Consider the following 17,546-nt stretch of genomic DNA (forward strand, 5'->3'; position numbering starts at 1 on the left):
AGGTAAAATATATTTATGCTATATTATAATCTATACCCAAGTTGTGCTTTTTTCCCTCTGAATATGGGTCTTAAAGGCATACTTAAATCTAATTAAAGTTAGTGAAAAGAGAGACTGTTTTGTTTTTTAAGTAGAAAAAAAAGTTGGAAAGTTGGATTAGCCATTAAGACTGCTTGCTGCTCTTCTAGAGAACCTAAGTTTAGTTCCCAACACCCATGTCAGGTGGCTCACAACAACCTGTAAATTTAACTCTAGAGGATCTAACAGCCTCTCCTGGCTTCCATAGGTACTCCCCAACCCCTAAAATAGCATATACTAATATAGACACATCCACATAAATAAATAAAAATACATCTTTAAAAATTAAAAAATAACTTCAGCAAAGTGGCTGGATATAAAATTAAATCAGTAGCCTTCCTGTACTCAAAGGATAAACAAGCTGAGAAAGAAATTACAGAAAGTATACCCTTCACAATAGTTACAAATAATATTACATACCTGGTGTGACTCTAACCAAGCAAGTGAAAGATCTATATAACAAAAACTTCAAACCTCTGAAGAAAGAAATCGACAAAGATCTCAGAAGATGGAAAGATCTCCCATGCTCATGGATTGGCAGGATTAATACAGTAAAAATGGCCATCTTGCCGAAAGCAATCTACAGATTTCAGTGCAATTCTCATCAAAATCCCAAATCAATTCTTCATAGATCTAGAAAGAGTAATTCTCAAATTCATCTGGAATAACAAAAACCCAGGATAGCAAAAACTATTCTCCACAACAAAAGATCTCCTGGAGGAATCACCATCCCTGACCTCAAGCTCTACTACAGAGCAATAGTGATAAAAACTGTCTGGCATTGGTAAAGAGACAGGCAGGAAGATCAATAGAATTGAAGACCCAGAAAAGAACCTGCACACCTACGGTCACTTGATATTTGACAAAGGTATAAAAACACCCAGTGGAAAAAAGACAGCATTTGTAACAAATGGTGCTGGATCAACTGGAGGCCAGCATGTAGAAAAATGCAAATCAACCCATTCTTATCTCCTTGTACTAAGCTCAAGTCCAAATGGATCAAGGACCTCCACATAAAACCAGACACACTGAAGCTTATGGAGGAGAAAGTGGGGAAGAATCTTGAAGACATGGGAATAGGGGAAAAGTTCCTGAATAGAACACCAGTGGCTTATGCTCTAAGAACAAGAATCGACAAATGGGACCTCATGAAACTGCAAACCTTCTGTAAGGCAAAGGTCACTGTCAATAGGACAAAACGGCAACCAACAAATTGGGAAAATATCTTTTCCAATCCTATATCCGATAGAGGGCTAATATCCAAGACATACAAAGAACTCAAGAAATTAGACTCCAGAGAGTCAAATAACCCTATTAAAAATGGGGTACAGAGCTAAACAGGGAATTCTCAACTGAGGAAGCTTGAATGGCCCTGAAGTACCTAAAGAAATGTTCAGTATCCTTAGTTATCAGGGAAATGCAAATCAAAACAACACTGAGATTCTACCTCACACCAGTCAGAATGGCTAAGATGAAAAATTCAGGGGACAGCAGATGCTGGAGAGGATGTGGGGAAAGAGAAACACTCCTCTATTGCTGGTGGGATTGCAAGCAGATAAAACCACTCTGGAAATCAGTTTGACAGTTCCTCTGAAAATTAGACACCTGAGGACCCAGCTATACCACTCCTGGGTATATACCCAGAAGATGCTCCAACATGTAATAACGACACATGCTCCACTATGTTCATAACAGCCTTATTTATAATAGCCAGAAGCTGGAAAGAACCCAGATGTCCTTCAACAGAGAAATGGATACAGAAATTGTGGAATATATACACAATGGAGTACTATTCAGCTATTAAAAACAATGAATTCATGAAATTCTTAGGCAAATGGATGGAACTGGAAAGTGTCATCCTGAGTGAGGTAACCCAATCACAAAAGAACATACATGGTGTGCACTCACTGATAAGCAGGTGTTATCCCAAAAGCTCAAAATAAACAAGTTACAATTCACAGGCCACAGGAAGCTCAAGAAGAAGGAGGACTGAAGTAAGGGTGCTTTGGTTCCTCTAAGAAAGGGAACAAAATACTCACAGGAGCAATAAGGGAGACAAAGTGTGGAGCAGAGACTGAAGTAAAGGCCACCCAGAGGCTGCCCTACCTGGGAATTCATCCTATAAACAGTCACCAAACCCCTGACACTATTATGGACCACAAGAAGTGCACACTGAAAGAAGCCTGTTATGGTTGTCTCCGGAGGGGCACTGCCAGAGCCTTACACATACAGAGGCAGATGCTAGCAGCCAACTATTGGACTAGGCATGGGGTCCCCAATGGAGGATTTGGAGGGTGGATAGAGGAGCTGAAAGGGTTTACTGCCCCATGGGAAGAACAGTGAGGTCAGCCACCCAGATGTCCCAGGGCTCCCAGGAACTAAACCATCATCCAAGGGGTACACATGTTTCCAGCCAAAAATGTGGCAGAGGAATGCCTTGTCGGACATCAGTGGGAGGAGAGGTCCTCGGTCCTGTGAAGGCTCAATAGATGCTTCAATAAAGGGAAATCAAGGGGGTGGAGGGGCATATACTTGGAGGCAGGGGGTGGGAGGAGGGGTTGGGAGTTTTCAGGGAGGGGGAAAACCAGGAAAGGTTTCAGCATTTGAAATGTAAATGAAGCCAGGCGGTGGTGGCGCACGCCTGTAATCCCAGCACTCTGGGAGGCAGAGGCAGGTGGATTTCTGAGTTCGAGGCCAGCCTGGTCTACTAAGTGAGTTCCAGGACAGCCAGGGCTATACAGAGAAACCCTGTCTCGAAAAAACCAAATCCAAAAAAAAAAAAAAAAAAAAAAAAAAAGAAAAGAAAAGAAAAAGAAATGTAAATGAAGGTTATATTCAATAAAAAAAAATTTTAAAAATAGCCAGGCGGCGGTGGCACATGCCTTTAATTCCAGCACTTGGGAGGCAGAGGCAGGCAGATTTCTGAGTTCGAGGCTAGCCTGGTCTACAGAGTGAGTTCCAGGACAGCCAGGGCTACACAGAGAAACCCTGTCTTGAAAAAAAAACAAACAAAAAAATAAATAAATAAAAAATAATAAAATAAAATAAAATAAAGATTTAGCTCAGCATGCTGCCACAAACCTATAAACCCAGCAGTAAAGAAGCTGAGGCCAGCCTGGTCTACAAAGTGAGTTCCAGGACAGCCAGGGCTACACAGAGAAACCCTGTCTTGGAAAAAAAAAAAAGAAGAAGAAGCTGAGGAAAGAGAATCACCAGCTCCAGGCTTACCTGGTGTACACAGTGAACACAAGGCAGACTGGTATACATATGGAAAAACAAAAGTAGCCTACTTACCTCAAGGCATTCAGACTGTTTAACATCTGGGGCTTCTGCATCTAGCTATGTAGACCTTTGAGACTCTTTCCTTTTCTAAAGCTGCTCACTACAACCTGCCTTCACGTTCTCTTTGTTTTGCTAATAAAACAAGAATCTGGATATTATTTAAATAGTTCTCGTGGTCTGGATGAAAATATGCTCATATGTCCACAATTGACAGAACTGTTTGGGAAGCTTTAGGTCCAGCTTCGTTAGAGGAGGTATGCCTCAGTGGATAGGCTTTGAGGATTCAAAAGCCAGGGCTTGACGAGGAATGAGGACTACCCTTAATCTGTGGGTAAAAGGACAAATGTTTGGAATATAATTAGGGATTATGCTGGTTTAATAAAGTAGTAGTTATAAGTTTTCCTCAAAACTCCATAACAGGGTTATGGATCCTGTTAGGTTATAGGTATATAATCCTACATAAAGAATTATAGGCAGCTAAGGAATGCTGAGCGTAGAAGAAAGAGTTTTCTCCAGGGAAGAGCAAGCACATCAGTTAGTTCTCTAACACCAAATGGCAGTATTCAGACTGAGGTTATGTTTAGGAGCATGTATGTATGTATATAAATACACTTAGAAACATAGCAATAATTAAAAGAGAGACCATGAATTTGAAAGAGAGCAGGGAGGAGCATATGGCAAGATGAAGAGGGAGTAAAGGGAGGGAAAATGATGCAATTATAATCTCAAAAATAAAAGGGGAAAAGCCCACATCACTCCCAGTTAGCACCCTGCCTCATGATTTTGGATCTGATGTAAGCTCTCAGCTACTTCTCCTACGTCATCCCTACCCCCCACCCCTGCCACCAACCTGGCCACAATTGTCATGGACTCTCACCCTCTGAAACTAAATAAAGATTCAACTTAGCATGCTGGCACAAACTTATAAATTGTCTTCTTTTATAAGTTGCCTTGGTCGTGATGTTTCATCATAACAATAGAAAAGTAAGAAAGACAGTTCTTAAGAAATATGAAAGGGCTGGAGAGATGGCTCAGCACTTAAGAAGCATGACTGCTCTTCCAGAGGTCCTGAGCTCAATTCCCAGCAACCACATGGTAGCACACAAGCATGTATAATGAGATCCAATACCTTCTAATGGTGTGTCTGAAGACAGCTACAGTGTATGCATATATATTTCTTTAAAAAAAAAGAAAAGAAGCCGGGCAGTGGCGGTGCACGCCTGTAATCCTAGCACTTGGGAGGCAGAGGCAAGCGGATTTCTGAGTTCGAGGCCAGCTTGGTTTACAGAGTGAGTTCCAGGATAGCCAGGAGCACACAGAGAAACCCTGTCTCAATAAACTAAAAGAAAAAAAGAAAAGAAAAAAAGTGAGAATTCCCCACTCCCCACAAAGCTTCAAGATTTGGCCAAATGGTTGCGTTCTGTACATTCATTTAATCTAAAAAGAGGTAAAAGAACAAAACATGGAGATGGGGACAATTATTTGCTGAGCAAGCACAAGAACCGAGTTCAATCTCCAAAACCCACAACAACAACAACAACAAGGCCAGACATGGTAGGGCACTCTAACTCCAAATGGGTCGGGGTGAGGGGGTCAGGGACAAACAGATGCCTGCAGCTCACTATCCTGCCTAGGGTATTTGGCAAGTTCCAGGCCAATAAGAGATCCTGCATCAAAAACCAAAGTGGACAGTACCTGAGAAATAACAGCTGATGTTATCCTCTGGTTTCAACCTAAACACATGTACGTACACACACACACACACACACACACACACACAATCTCTTCAGGGCTCTTAAAGTAATAATTTTTGTAGAAAACAAGAATTTTAGTGCAACTGACCCATTTCATGGAAGACACTGATTAATTGATTCATAGAGGCTGTATGGGACAGCATAAAACCACAGGGTTTAGAGTTTTTCTCTCAGTAAAGTAGCTGGAAAAGATACTCAACTTCATCCTAAGTTTTCTCACCTATAAAACTAAGATTCTTCAAAAGTGTCATTCAACAACAGCATATGGAGTGTCAGCCCTGTGCCTTGCACTGTGTCACGCACTGTGTCATGCACAGGTGACAAGGACAGACTGCACTGTGTCATGCACTGTGTCATGCACAGGTGTCACACACAGGTGACATGCAGAGGTGACATGCATGGTGTCATGCAGAGGTGACAAGGACAGACTGCCTCTGCTTAGTCACTAGCCTGCCCGCAGCAAGGAACACTGGCAGTCAAACATAGCTTGGAATCATTCTGACCAATAACAAGGGAATCAGCGAGAACTATATAAAGCACACAACAGGGGCCTTCTAGAAAAGCAGCAAAAGAGACTTCTCTAGATAAACAGGAATAACCTACCTCAAAGGCAAACAAGAGGTGTTTTCTTCACAGCTCATATGCAGAAAGAGATTAATTGTCTTCCACTCTCTCAAAAATTCTTTTGGGAGAATAAGAGAATTTGCATATTATAATTTTTTAAAGTAACTGACAAGGCACAAATTGAATTAAAAATCAGAAATAAAAATTACTACTATGGAGCTGGGTGCATGCTTGCAAACCCAGCCCTTGAGAGGAGAATCGGGAATTCAGTGTCATCCTCTGTACACAGTTTGTATGTATATAATGGGTGGGCAGATGGCTCAGAGATAAGCAAGTGCCACAAGAGTATGAAGACCAGAGTCTGATCCCCAGAACTTCTAAAAGCTGGGTGGGCGTGGCTGTCTATGTGAAATCCTAGACTTCCATGTTACATATACACAAAATAGGACGTCCCAATGAGTTTCCCTTGTCACTAAAGCAATAGCATGCACACAAGAAAGCTGATGTAGAGAAGTCACTATAGGTGACAAACACCTTCTCCTCTGTTTAGAGTTAGCTAAAAGTGGTTCCAAACCCAATCTCAGGGCCTTGTACTATTTACTATGGAAAGGAATTAGAGGTCAGCTGCACGAGACCCTGTAACACTGACCTCTAAAACACAGTCAACCTGTCTAAATACATCAAGCACCACACATATAATTACTTTTGGAAACTTTTCGTTCATGGATCCATAGAAAAATGTGGTTTTTTTACTTTATTAAATTTTATTGTATGAATGTTTTGCCTGAATGCATGTCTTTTTGACATATGTGTGCCTGGTCCCTGTGAAGTCAGAAGAGGGCATCAGATTCCCTGGTACAGGCAGCTTCTTCTGAGGATAAGATGCTTTTCAATCAATTCATGATTTGGAACTTACTGAAATAATTACAAAAATATTTCTATACACAAGACTCAATGAAAGCAAAATTTGTTTCATCACAGCCTAAAAATATTGGGAGTTCTTAAACAAATCCTTCTTTTATAGCCAGAAAGAATATGTTTGGCTTTCCATTCTATCTCTAGGTTCCAACAAAGAACATATTAAGGGCCCAGCAACGTTTAAAACTTACTTTGAAAAAAAGACTTTAAAGAGCTAGAGAGGTAGCCCAGTTGGAAGAAAGCCTGCCCTGCATGCATCAAAATCCTGTTTTGTTTTCCCAGACAGGTAGAGTGGCACACACTTGTAATCCCAGCACTCTGGAAACAGAAGGCAAGGATTATAAATTCAGGGTCAACCCTGTTCATAGAAGGAGCCCAAGATACATGAAACCCTGTCTCAAAAAATGTTGGAGGAAGTGTCTGGAGAGATAGTTCAGCAGTTAAAAGAGAACTGGTACTCTTCCAAATTCCAAAGGACTGGGTTCAATTCTAGCAGCCAGATAGTTGCTCACAACCACTTGTAACTCCAGTTCTAGAGGATATGACAGCTTCTACAGGCGCCAGGCATGCAGGAGGTAGACAGACAGACAGACAGACAGAAAGACAGACAGGCAGACAGTGTGTGTGTGTGTGTGTGTGTGTGTGTGTGTGTGTGTTGAAAACACTGTTCCTGCTTTTCAGATTACTTGTAATAAATCCATATGGATAAAAGTCACTTAGTTATCAGAATATGAAGATCCTCTCCAACCTAAAGCACTCCATAAAACATAGTAGTCAATATTCAATAAACATTTACTAACATCTAATTTTCACTAGTAATAGATGAGCTTTATGTACAAATAGGGTATATCTAATTTATAAACTAAGCATGAAACTAAAGAAGAAAAACATTCCAAGGACAATTTTTGCAGTATTCAATTTTTGCAGTATTTCAATTGTTCAAGTGAAAACAACATAGTTCTTGCAAACAGATCAAAGACAATTTGTACTTAGAATCATGTCTTCTGCTCTATTAAAAAACTATTATAATGTAATACGGTTTCAAAATATTAAAAAGTACTTTTTCACAGAGAAAATGAGTTAGATTTGGTATGAAGAGATGGCTCAGCAGTTAAAAGCACTGATTGCTCTCCTAGAGAACCAACATTTGATTCTCAAAACTTACATGGGGACTCCCAAACATCTGTACTCCTGTACTCTAGGGGATCCAGTGCCCTTTTCTGGACTCCATAGGCACCAGATGCACACACGGTATAAAACATACATATAAGAAAAACTCCCATATTCATAAAATAAAAACATTTTAAAATGTTTAAAGTTACTGGATTCTATGTCTATTAATGAAAATGACAAATATTATTAAAATATTTATAAATTAGACAGAATTATAGCTGTATTGAATCTCCAAGCCTTTTTCTTTTTGGCTGTCTTGCATTAAAAATTACATGATTAACAGATAATAGTATTATGGCTTACTCAGTCACAAAACGTTATTTTGGCAAGATTGTATATGAATAAAATAAATATTTTACACCAAATATGAGACAAACAAAAAATATTTTGAAGATGCTATAGTTTGTTAGGTTCATGTTAGTTTTTATCTAGCAACGACTAAATAAAACTGTTCTTAAGAAGCAAAAATATATGCACCTAGAATCCCTAGGAATCTTCACTTGTATAGTTCCCAGGGAATTCTTGGGACTCTGCTCCGTTTAGTCTCACATTCTCACTGAATCAGAGCTCTATTCGGCTAGCTGGAAATATTTAGTTTCACATGTTTGTATTCAAAGTAAAAAATTACAAATCCAGTAAGATCACAAATACTTATAATATGCAAACAATGGGATCCAGTTAAAACAAAAAGTACTGACTGTTCTTAAATAAGAAAGACAGACAAACAGACATGCAGAAAGGTAAAATAGCATTCATATTCTAAAGGCATTTTCACATTTAAAAAGTAAACATCTGCATGGCCAAATTCCTAAAAATATTAAATTAGAAACTTGACAACACAAATGTGTACCCATATAAATGCTTTTCAAACATTACTGGCACTTAGAATCATTCCCTAAAAGATAAACCTCAAGAAAATGTCAAAACCAAAAGCAATTAAAGTGACTACAAGCAGCAAAGGATATGACAAAAGTGAAGGCATCTAAAAGCCATGACCAAAGGTGAGCTCACTAAAGAGGATCCCTTTGCTACTGCTAACAAAGGGTGAAAGGTAAGGAACTATAGCTACTACCTGTTTTTGTTTAAGTCAGAGAGTGGAACTTAATGACACTCAAGACTAAAGAATCCAGGCAGGACAGATTCTCAGCTGGAAACTCTGGTCCCATATTTGAGGAGGAGAATGTCTCTAGGACATTAACAGCCCAGTTGGCATATACGTGCTGTGAGGTGTATTACACTGAGTGGAATAAACTAGCTCTATCATGAAACTAACTTGTTGACAGTGAAATGTGACCCAAAAGCACAGTTTTTTCCCTAGTCTTTGCAAGAATGCATGCTGTGTCTTCTACAGAAGAATGCTTTGTTCTGAGTAAGGCTATCTTTCTTTAAGAAACTGGAAAATCGCCGGGCGGTGTTGGCGCACGCCCGTAATCCTAGCACTCTGGGAGGCAGAGGCAGGTGGATTTCTGAGTTCGAGGCCAGCCTGGTCTACAGAGTGAGTTCCAGGACAGCCAGGGCTACACAGAGAAACCCTGTCTGGAAAAAAACCAAATCCAAAAAACAAACAAAACAACAACAACAACAAAAAAAAAAAGTAAAAAAAAAAAAAAAAGAAACTGGAAAATCATTAATCTGTCCATTATAGTCCCTATTTATAAAATGAGGCGACTATTACCTATTTCACTGAGGATATACTTATTTGACTTTAAAAAATATTTAAAATAACAACTGGACTAAATTATTTCAAGTCTATACTATATCACCTAATGTTTCCTGTAAAAGCCAAAACTAGGTAAAATATATCAGAATGTAAAGTACAGCCAAATATTCAAATATTGGTATGTTTAATTTAAGTAAAAGTATAACATTCTAATTTGCATAATTATAATTCACTATTATCAGTAACCTGTATATTTACAGTATATTTTCTTTCTTTCTTTCTTTCTCTTTCTCTTTCTTTCTTTCTTTCTTTCTTTCTTTCTTTCTTTCTTTCTTTCTTTCTTTCTTTTTTTTTTTTTTTGAGTCAGGGTTTCTCTATGTAGTCCTGGCTGTCCTGGAACTCACTCTGTAGAGCAGGCTGGCCTCAACTCAGAAATCTACCTGACTCTGCCTCCTGAGTGCTGGGATTACAGGCGTGTACCACCACACCTGGCTACAGTATATTTTCAAGTATTTATACCTTAAAGTTATTTTTTTAATTACATTTCTATATTTTCAGTGTGTGACCATGTGTGCCACAGCATATATGTGAATGTCAAAGGACAACTTTCAAGAGTTGGTCCTCTCCTTCTAGAATGTGAGTCTGAGGGATGAGACTTAGGTCATCAGGCTTTACAAAAGACTGAGCCATTTCACTGGCCTTGAATATTTTATTTTATTTTATTTATTTATTTTTAAGAATGATCTCACTTTGTAATCCTGGCAGGCCTGGAATTTGATGTGTAGACAGGCTAGTATTAAACTCAGAGATCCACCCATCTCTGCTTCCTAAATTCTAGGATTAAAGGCATGTGCCACCATAGCTGGTTGGACTTTTAAATAAAAACAAAAGAGTAGCAAAATTATAGATCAATTTCCCCACACTAAAGTCCTTCACTGACAAGGTTCCTTTGTCTTCGTGCCACACTATTAGAGCATCTGGTGCAGTGCCTGACAAATGGCAGACTTTGGCAAATATTGGCTGAAAGACAAATTATAAATATCCTAAATAAGGCTGGAGAGATGGCTCAGTTGTTAAGAGCACTGACTGCTCTTCCAGAAGTCCCGAGTTCAATTCCCAGCAACCACATGTGGCTCACAACCATCTGTAATGGAATCCAATGCTCTTTTCTGGTCTGAAGACAGCTTCAGTGTACATCAAATAAATACATACATAAATACATAAAATAAAATGCATAAATACATAAACCTTTTTTTACAAATATCCTAAAGAAGATGTGTTATGGGGACTAGAGGTGGCTCAGCAGGTAAGAATGCTTGCTGCTTTTGCAGAGGCCTCAGGTTTGGTTCTTAGCACCCATGTCAGCTAGTTCATGACGTCCTGAACTCTATTTCCAGGGGATCTGACACCCTTTCCCAGCCTGCACAGTTGCTTTCTATTAGTTTTTATTTTTTATTCATAGGTATGTGTGTATCTCAATGCAACACATGAGGCAGGTTCCCCATGGAAGCCAGAAGGAGGCATCTGCTCTCCTGGAGCAGGGGTTCCAAGCAGGTGTAAGTCACGGGTTGGATGCTGAGGTACTCTGAAGACCTCTAGAAGTACGTGCTCTTTTTTTTTGGTGGGAGGAGTTTGAGACAGTCTCAGTATGTAGCTCTGGCTGTCCTGAAATTTACTGTGTAGAGCAGGCTAGCCTTCAACTCACAGAGATGCATCTGACTCTGCCACTCAAGTACTGGGACTTAAAGACTTGTGCTGTGATGCCAGCTGTAGTAAGTGCTGTTAACCATTGAGTGAGTCATCTCTCCACCCCTTAGCTGCTGTTTTAAGGAAGATTAGAAAAAGAGAATCACTGTCTTTTTTTAAGGATTGTGTGTGTGTGTGTCTGTGTGTGTGTGTGTGTGTGTGTGTGTGTATGCACATGCATGTATGTAGGTGCTCACAGAAGCAAGAAGGGGGCATGAGACCTCCTGGGGTCTTGAGTACAGGAAGCACATACCTGCCATAGCGTCCTCAGCATTCCGTTCCTTAAAGCAGAAGGTTATCCCTTCAAATGAGGTACTTGGCTCAGGCCATCATCGAAAACTGTCCAAAAGTAGCTAGCAGTCTTCTACAAAAAAAAATATATATATACTATTATTTTATTATTCTCGACATTACTTAAACTTATTAACTACCACAGTTTAGGCCTTGGCTTTTAAAAAGTGTTTAATTCTGGGGGGAAACTTATTTCCTCAAGAAATTAATATATATGTATATATACATCTTACACACACACACATGTACATACATATATAAACGTCAAATGCAAAACTGATAGGAAACACAAAATTTAATAGTGCTTTAAAAATCTACTTATACAGAACAATCCAGCAACATATTATTTTCAATAAAATTACAAAATCCTATTGTGACAAACTCTGTGACAGAAGCAGCTTAAAGGGGAAAGGCCATATCCGGGCTCACAGTTTTATGGTGGGGAAGGCACGGCAGCACCCACCCACGGCTGCAGGCACCTAAAGAAGTGTGCTCACATATGCATGGACCCGGAAAGCATCAGGAAGGCTGGCTGGGTTCTACAGAGCCAGAGACCCACTTCCTCCAGCTAGGCCCTACCTGCTAAAGGTTCCACAAGTGTTGATACTGTGTATTCAAAACGTAGAATTGCCTTCATGGCACTGCATGCCTTTAATCCCAGCACTTGGGAAGCAGAGACAGGCATCCCTCAGAGAGTCCTAGGGCAGCCAGGTCTACATAACAATTTCCAGCCTATCCAGAGTTACATAGTGAGAGACCCTATCATATACACACAAAATTTTTAATTCATCATTCTCTGAAAATTCAAACAAATGTCTAAAATGTTTGGTATATTTCCAAGATTACCTAATGCACTGGAAATTTTTAATAAAAACTACAACTGCTTCTTTTACTAAAATAACAGCAGTACTTTTTGAAAGATGAAATATTTCAAACCAGGCAGTGGTGGCGCACGCCTTTGATCCCAGCACTTGGGAGGCAGAGGCAAGCAGATTTCTGAGTTCGAGGCCAGCCTGGTCGACAGAGTGAGTTCCAGGACAGCCTGGGCTACACAGAGAAACCCTATCTCAAAAAAAAAAAATTTTTTTTTAATTTCACTTATTTATTTATATCTACATTGGTGTTTTGCCTGTATGTATGTCTGTGTGAGGGTGTCAATTCTTGGAATTACAGACAATTGTGAAATGCCATGTAGGTACTAGGAACTGAACCCAAGACCTCTAGAAGAGTAGTCAGTGCTCCTAACCACTGACCCATCTCTCTAGCCCTGAAGGTAGAAATATTTTCCTTGCTTTTCTTTAATCACAGAGATGCTAAAGCACAGAGAAACAAAATCATCTTTTATTTTCCCAAATACCTTATATTCTTATCCCTGCTAATAATCTTAAGAAATAATGTAAATATATTAAAACATCCACTAGTAAAACTTCTGAGGAAAGCTTAGACAAAAACTCCCACTAGTTTCATGAGAAGTGACAAGCACTTTACTAGCAGTGACAGTGAAGCATTGCACTTAGGACTCCACAGTTTTGGTTTCTAGAATCCCCACATTCAACCCCTCCTTAGCATCCATTACAGGATGTAGATAAGGAGAGAAAATAGGAAACAGCTGCCAAAGAGAAAGGTTATTTTCAAAAGTGAATTACTAGTACAGTAGGAAATTGGTAAGCAGTTGCAATTCAGCCTTAAATCACACAGAAAGGGTAAGATGTTTGACTAACAAGACTCTCCTGAGAAGAGCTGCCAAAACTCATGAAGGCACAGACCAAGAGAGGATCACCAGACGAGCTCTGATTCTTCTGAATGAAAACCGCATTTTTCTGATGCTATTCCAGTTTCAATACAGAGATTCCTTAAGGACATTTCTAATTCAGAGTATTTTTTTTTAATTTATGGTGAGCGTATTTCAGAAATTAAAGAACTCAAGCATGGACATTATATAATAAAAAAGAACAAGCTGTTCTGGCAGTAAGTATAAAGACCTAGGAGTCTGAGCTCTGCAACAAGCTGAATTCAAACCCCAGCACTGCTGTTCACTACCTGCTTGGTTTTAATCAAGTGAGTGACTGTGTGCTCAGCCTCCTCATCTATAGGCTGGAGCAAACGACAGAGCTTTGTTACTGGGGTTGGAAGAAGAAGAAAATAGCTCTTGGGCTGTTTTCTGGTACTTAGTAAGAACATAATGAATTTTGTTTGAATTTTACTTATATTATTGTCACATATAACAAAGGAAGTCTATATTTAAAATTTGATCAGTGCTAATAAATTATAAAATATTTTTAAGATCTGGTCAACAGGGGCTGGAGAGATGGCTCAGTGGTTAAGAGCACTAACTGCTCTTCCGAAGGTCCTGAGTTTAATTCCCAGCAACCACATGGTGGCTCACAACCATCCGTAATGAGACCTGATGCCCTCTTCTGGTGTGTCTAAAGACAACTACAGTGTACTTACATATAATAATAAATAAATCTTTTAAAAAAAAGATCTGGTTAACAGTCAACCTATACATTGTATTCCCTGTTTATAATCCTGATATATTAGTATAAGTTGGCTTTAACAGTAGCGCAAATATAATTCAAACCCTATACATATACATACTCTGAGTTACCTTCAAAATGAATCATTACTATATGACACATTGTAAAGGGTATTTCATAGAATTAACAAATCTCTGACACAACCTCACATTAATGAGGAAGAGTTGGTCTTGGTAAACTTTACTCTCCTAAATGCCTCTACACAGTCCATTCCAAGTTAATTTTTAACAACCTTCTTTTTCACAAATAATGGGCTGTAGATGAAAGTAAAAATTTAGGGGGCTGGAAAAATGGCTCAGTGGTTAAGAGCACCGACTGCTCTTCCAAAGGTCCTGAGTTCAAATCCCAGCAACCACATGGTGGCTCACAACCATCCGTAAAAAGACTTGACACCCTCTTCTTGTGTGTCTGAAGACAGCTACAGTGTACTTACATATAATAAATAAATAGCTCTTTGCTCTCCGCTCTCCCACATTCTTTCACCTCTCTGCCCCTTAGGCTCTTCCCCCTTCCACATGGTCATGGCTGGTGTCTCTCTCTCTCTCTCTCTCTCTCTCTCTCTCTCTCTCTCTCTCTCTCTCTCTCTCCCCCCCCACTAACTCCCATCCCCTACGCTGAATAAACTCTATTCTATAATAAATAAATAAATTAAATTAAAAAAAAGATTTAGGGGGCCTGGAGAGATGGCTCAGCGGGTAAGAGCACTGACTGTTCTTCCAAAGGTCCTGAGTTCAAATCCCAGCAACCATATGGTGGCTCACAACCATCTGTAATAAGATTTGATGCCCTCTTCTGGTGTGTCTGAAGACAGCTACAGTGTACTTAATAATAAATAAATACATCTTTAAAAAAAAAAGATTTAGGATAGTAGGAAGGTATAATTGTTAAGTAAATATCCACAAATGTCAAAGCTTCCTATGTCCTTTCATGACAACCAAAAGGAGAAATGCATATTTAGGAAGAGGAAAAGGGGGATCCAAATCATATAAGAAATATTCATCACCTAAAATTAATGATAGCTATTATTTTACTATTTATTTATTTATTTACTTGATTATATATTTGGAAGGATGGCACATGACATGATGCAGAAGGCAACTTTTAGAAGTCCATTCCCTTTCTTTAGACCATATGGGTTCTGAGACTCAAATTAAGGTGGTTAGGATTAGCAGCAAGTGTTTACTCACTGAGCCATCTTAGTGCCTTGACAGCTTTTATTTTAAATAATACATATACATTTATAGCTACTATTACTGCTGTTTAAAATAAGCTCTGATATGAATTTTTTAATTCTAAATTTAAAAACTGAAAATGAAATCCCTACAAAACTATTTTCTTCAGGGCTATTGTTAGTAGAGGACTCACATAGAATGCAGAGTCTTGGGGACTCAATTCCCAACACAACATAAACCGAGCCCCAGCACACAACAGTAACCCTAGATTTTTTAGCAGGGGAGGTTAGGAAGAGCAGTTCAGTGACTTCCTTGGCTACATAAGGAGCTCGAGCCAGCCTGGGCTACATGAGAGCCTCTCCAAAAACAAAACAAAACAAAACAAAAAACAACTATTCAAACTTAGCCATGTGTTTGTGATTATAGTAGTTAGGAGACAGGCAGGAGTACTGAAAGTTCCAGGCTAGTCTGGGCTACATAGCAAGGCTAGGTCTTAAAAACACACAAAAGCAAACATTTATTCAGCTGACTTCCATGAACAAATGTCATTATGAAACTGCAATAGATATTTGTTTTCTAAAATGTATCATTGTACTTGTTTAAGCCAAAGGACATATCAGTTAAACATCTTTGTGTATGTATGTGTGTCTCTTCATGGCACATACACTGAAGAACACTGATGATATAAAATGACGAAATTAGCCCTGGCCATTCTGGAATTCATTCTGTGGAACCAGACTGGCCTTAAACTCAGAGATTCACCTGCCACTGCCTCCCAAAAGCTGGAGCTAAATGCGTGTGCTACCACTGCCAGGCTGAAAATCTTTTAAGAACATAACCTAGATCTGAAGAGAGGCTCAGTCCTTAAAAGCATTGGCTGTCCTTCACAGGCTGAGGACACAGGACCTGGGTTCAATTCCCGGCACCCACATGGAGGCTCACAGCTCCCTGTAACTCCAGTTCCAGAGCATCCAACCACCTCCTCTGCCCTCTGAGGGCATTGCATACCATGGTACACAGATGTGCATGTAGACAAAATGCCCAAACACAAACAATAATATAACTCTTTTTAAAGAGTGAATGGCAGTAGTGTCTGGAGAGATGGCTCAGCAGTTAAGAGCACTGGCTGTTCTTTCAGAGGTCCTGAGTTCAATTCCCAGCCCCCACATGGTGGCACATGACCATCTATAAAGGGATCTGATGCCCTCTTCTGTCATGCAGGTGTACATGTAGTAGAGCACTTATAAATAAATAAAATAAACTTTTTAAAAAAGAGTGCATGACACTAAAAGAGAAAATACTTCATCAAATCACTTTTCCATATGTGTGTGAATTAAACAAAACAGAAAATCTTTGAAACAAGCCTCCATGTGTATGCTATTGACTACATTAGTAAAAGAGCAAAGCTCTGCCCCTTTTCAGCAAAACCAGGAATTATGAAAGGTGAAACCACTGTGACATCTCTCATGTCCTACCGTCAAGCCAAGGAAGCTCAGCTGTGCAGATGAAGCTACCGATGAGCATCTTCCACACAGACACATTTATGTTTTCAGCCTTAGCATATTTTCAAACCATCTGGCATCTATGTATGCCTCTCTGGCTTGCCAGACTAATCTGTTCAGAACTGAGTATAATACTAGAGCTATATGCACTGTGGGGAAAGCAAGGAACGGCACATATTTAAAGAAGTGTTCCAAATGCTGAGCTATAAGCTTGTTATACTTGACCTGTATCTTTAAAACATTTCTACCAAAAACATTCAGTTCTTTTGAGAATATATGAATGGTTCAGGACTGTCATGAGTTACCAAAGTCACTAGGGTTCTTGGGGTTTATTTTTTCTCATTTTAATCTAAGCAGTCAAATGAAACACATCAAGAGGTAGTACTACAAAAATAATTCATTGAAAAATAAAATACTATAAATTCTATACTTAAAAATATGCCTAACAGCCAGTGAGGTGGCTTGGTTGGTAAAAGCATTTACCACCAAGCCTGACAACCTGAGTCTGATACCCAGAATCTACATAGTAGGTGGAGAAGAAACTCCTGAAAGGTGTCCTCTGACCTCTACATACATACAGTAGGATGTGCACATAGCTACACATAAACACAAATAAATAATAAATGTAAAATATTAGTATCTAAGATTGAGATGGTGGTACATACACTTGTAATCCCAGCACTGACAAGGAAGAGGCAGGAGGATTGACATGACTTCAAGGCCAGCCTAGGCTATGTTTTGAAACTCCAACTCAAAACAAAATCTCAGATTATGCATTTTACTTTCCCTAAAATTAGTCTGTATACTTTTAAAATGCTTGGAGGATGGAGAGAGAAACTATGATAAAAAATAGTCATGAATGTCCTTTT

The 17,546-nt window shown here is 39.2% G+C and overlaps 1 protein-coding gene across 3 annotated transcripts in view; it reads right to left on the minus strand.

Annotated features, from left to right (window-relative positions):
* The window catches only part of Zhx1 (zinc fingers and homeoboxes 1), a 30,755-nt gene that overhangs the window by 11,347 nt on the left and 1,862 nt on the right, over window positions 1-17,546 (minus strand). For 2 of the 3 annotated variants that reach the window (XM_052160932.1, XM_052160934.1), the window contains exon 2: window positions 11,429-11,539. The gene's annotated coding sequence lies outside the window, so the exon portion shown is untranslated. Of the gene's footprint in view, window positions 1-5,717; window positions 5,797-11,428; window positions 11,540-17,546 lie in introns of all 3 variants that reach the window. The other variant, XM_052160933.1, reaches the window with a different exon arrangement.

This window comes from Apodemus sylvaticus, chromosome 17 (assembly GCF_947179515.1).
Source record: "Apodemus sylvaticus chromosome 17, mApoSyl1.1, whole genome shotgun sequence".
Lineage (NCBI taxonomy): Eukaryota > Metazoa > Chordata > Mammalia > Rodentia > Muridae > Apodemus > Apodemus sylvaticus.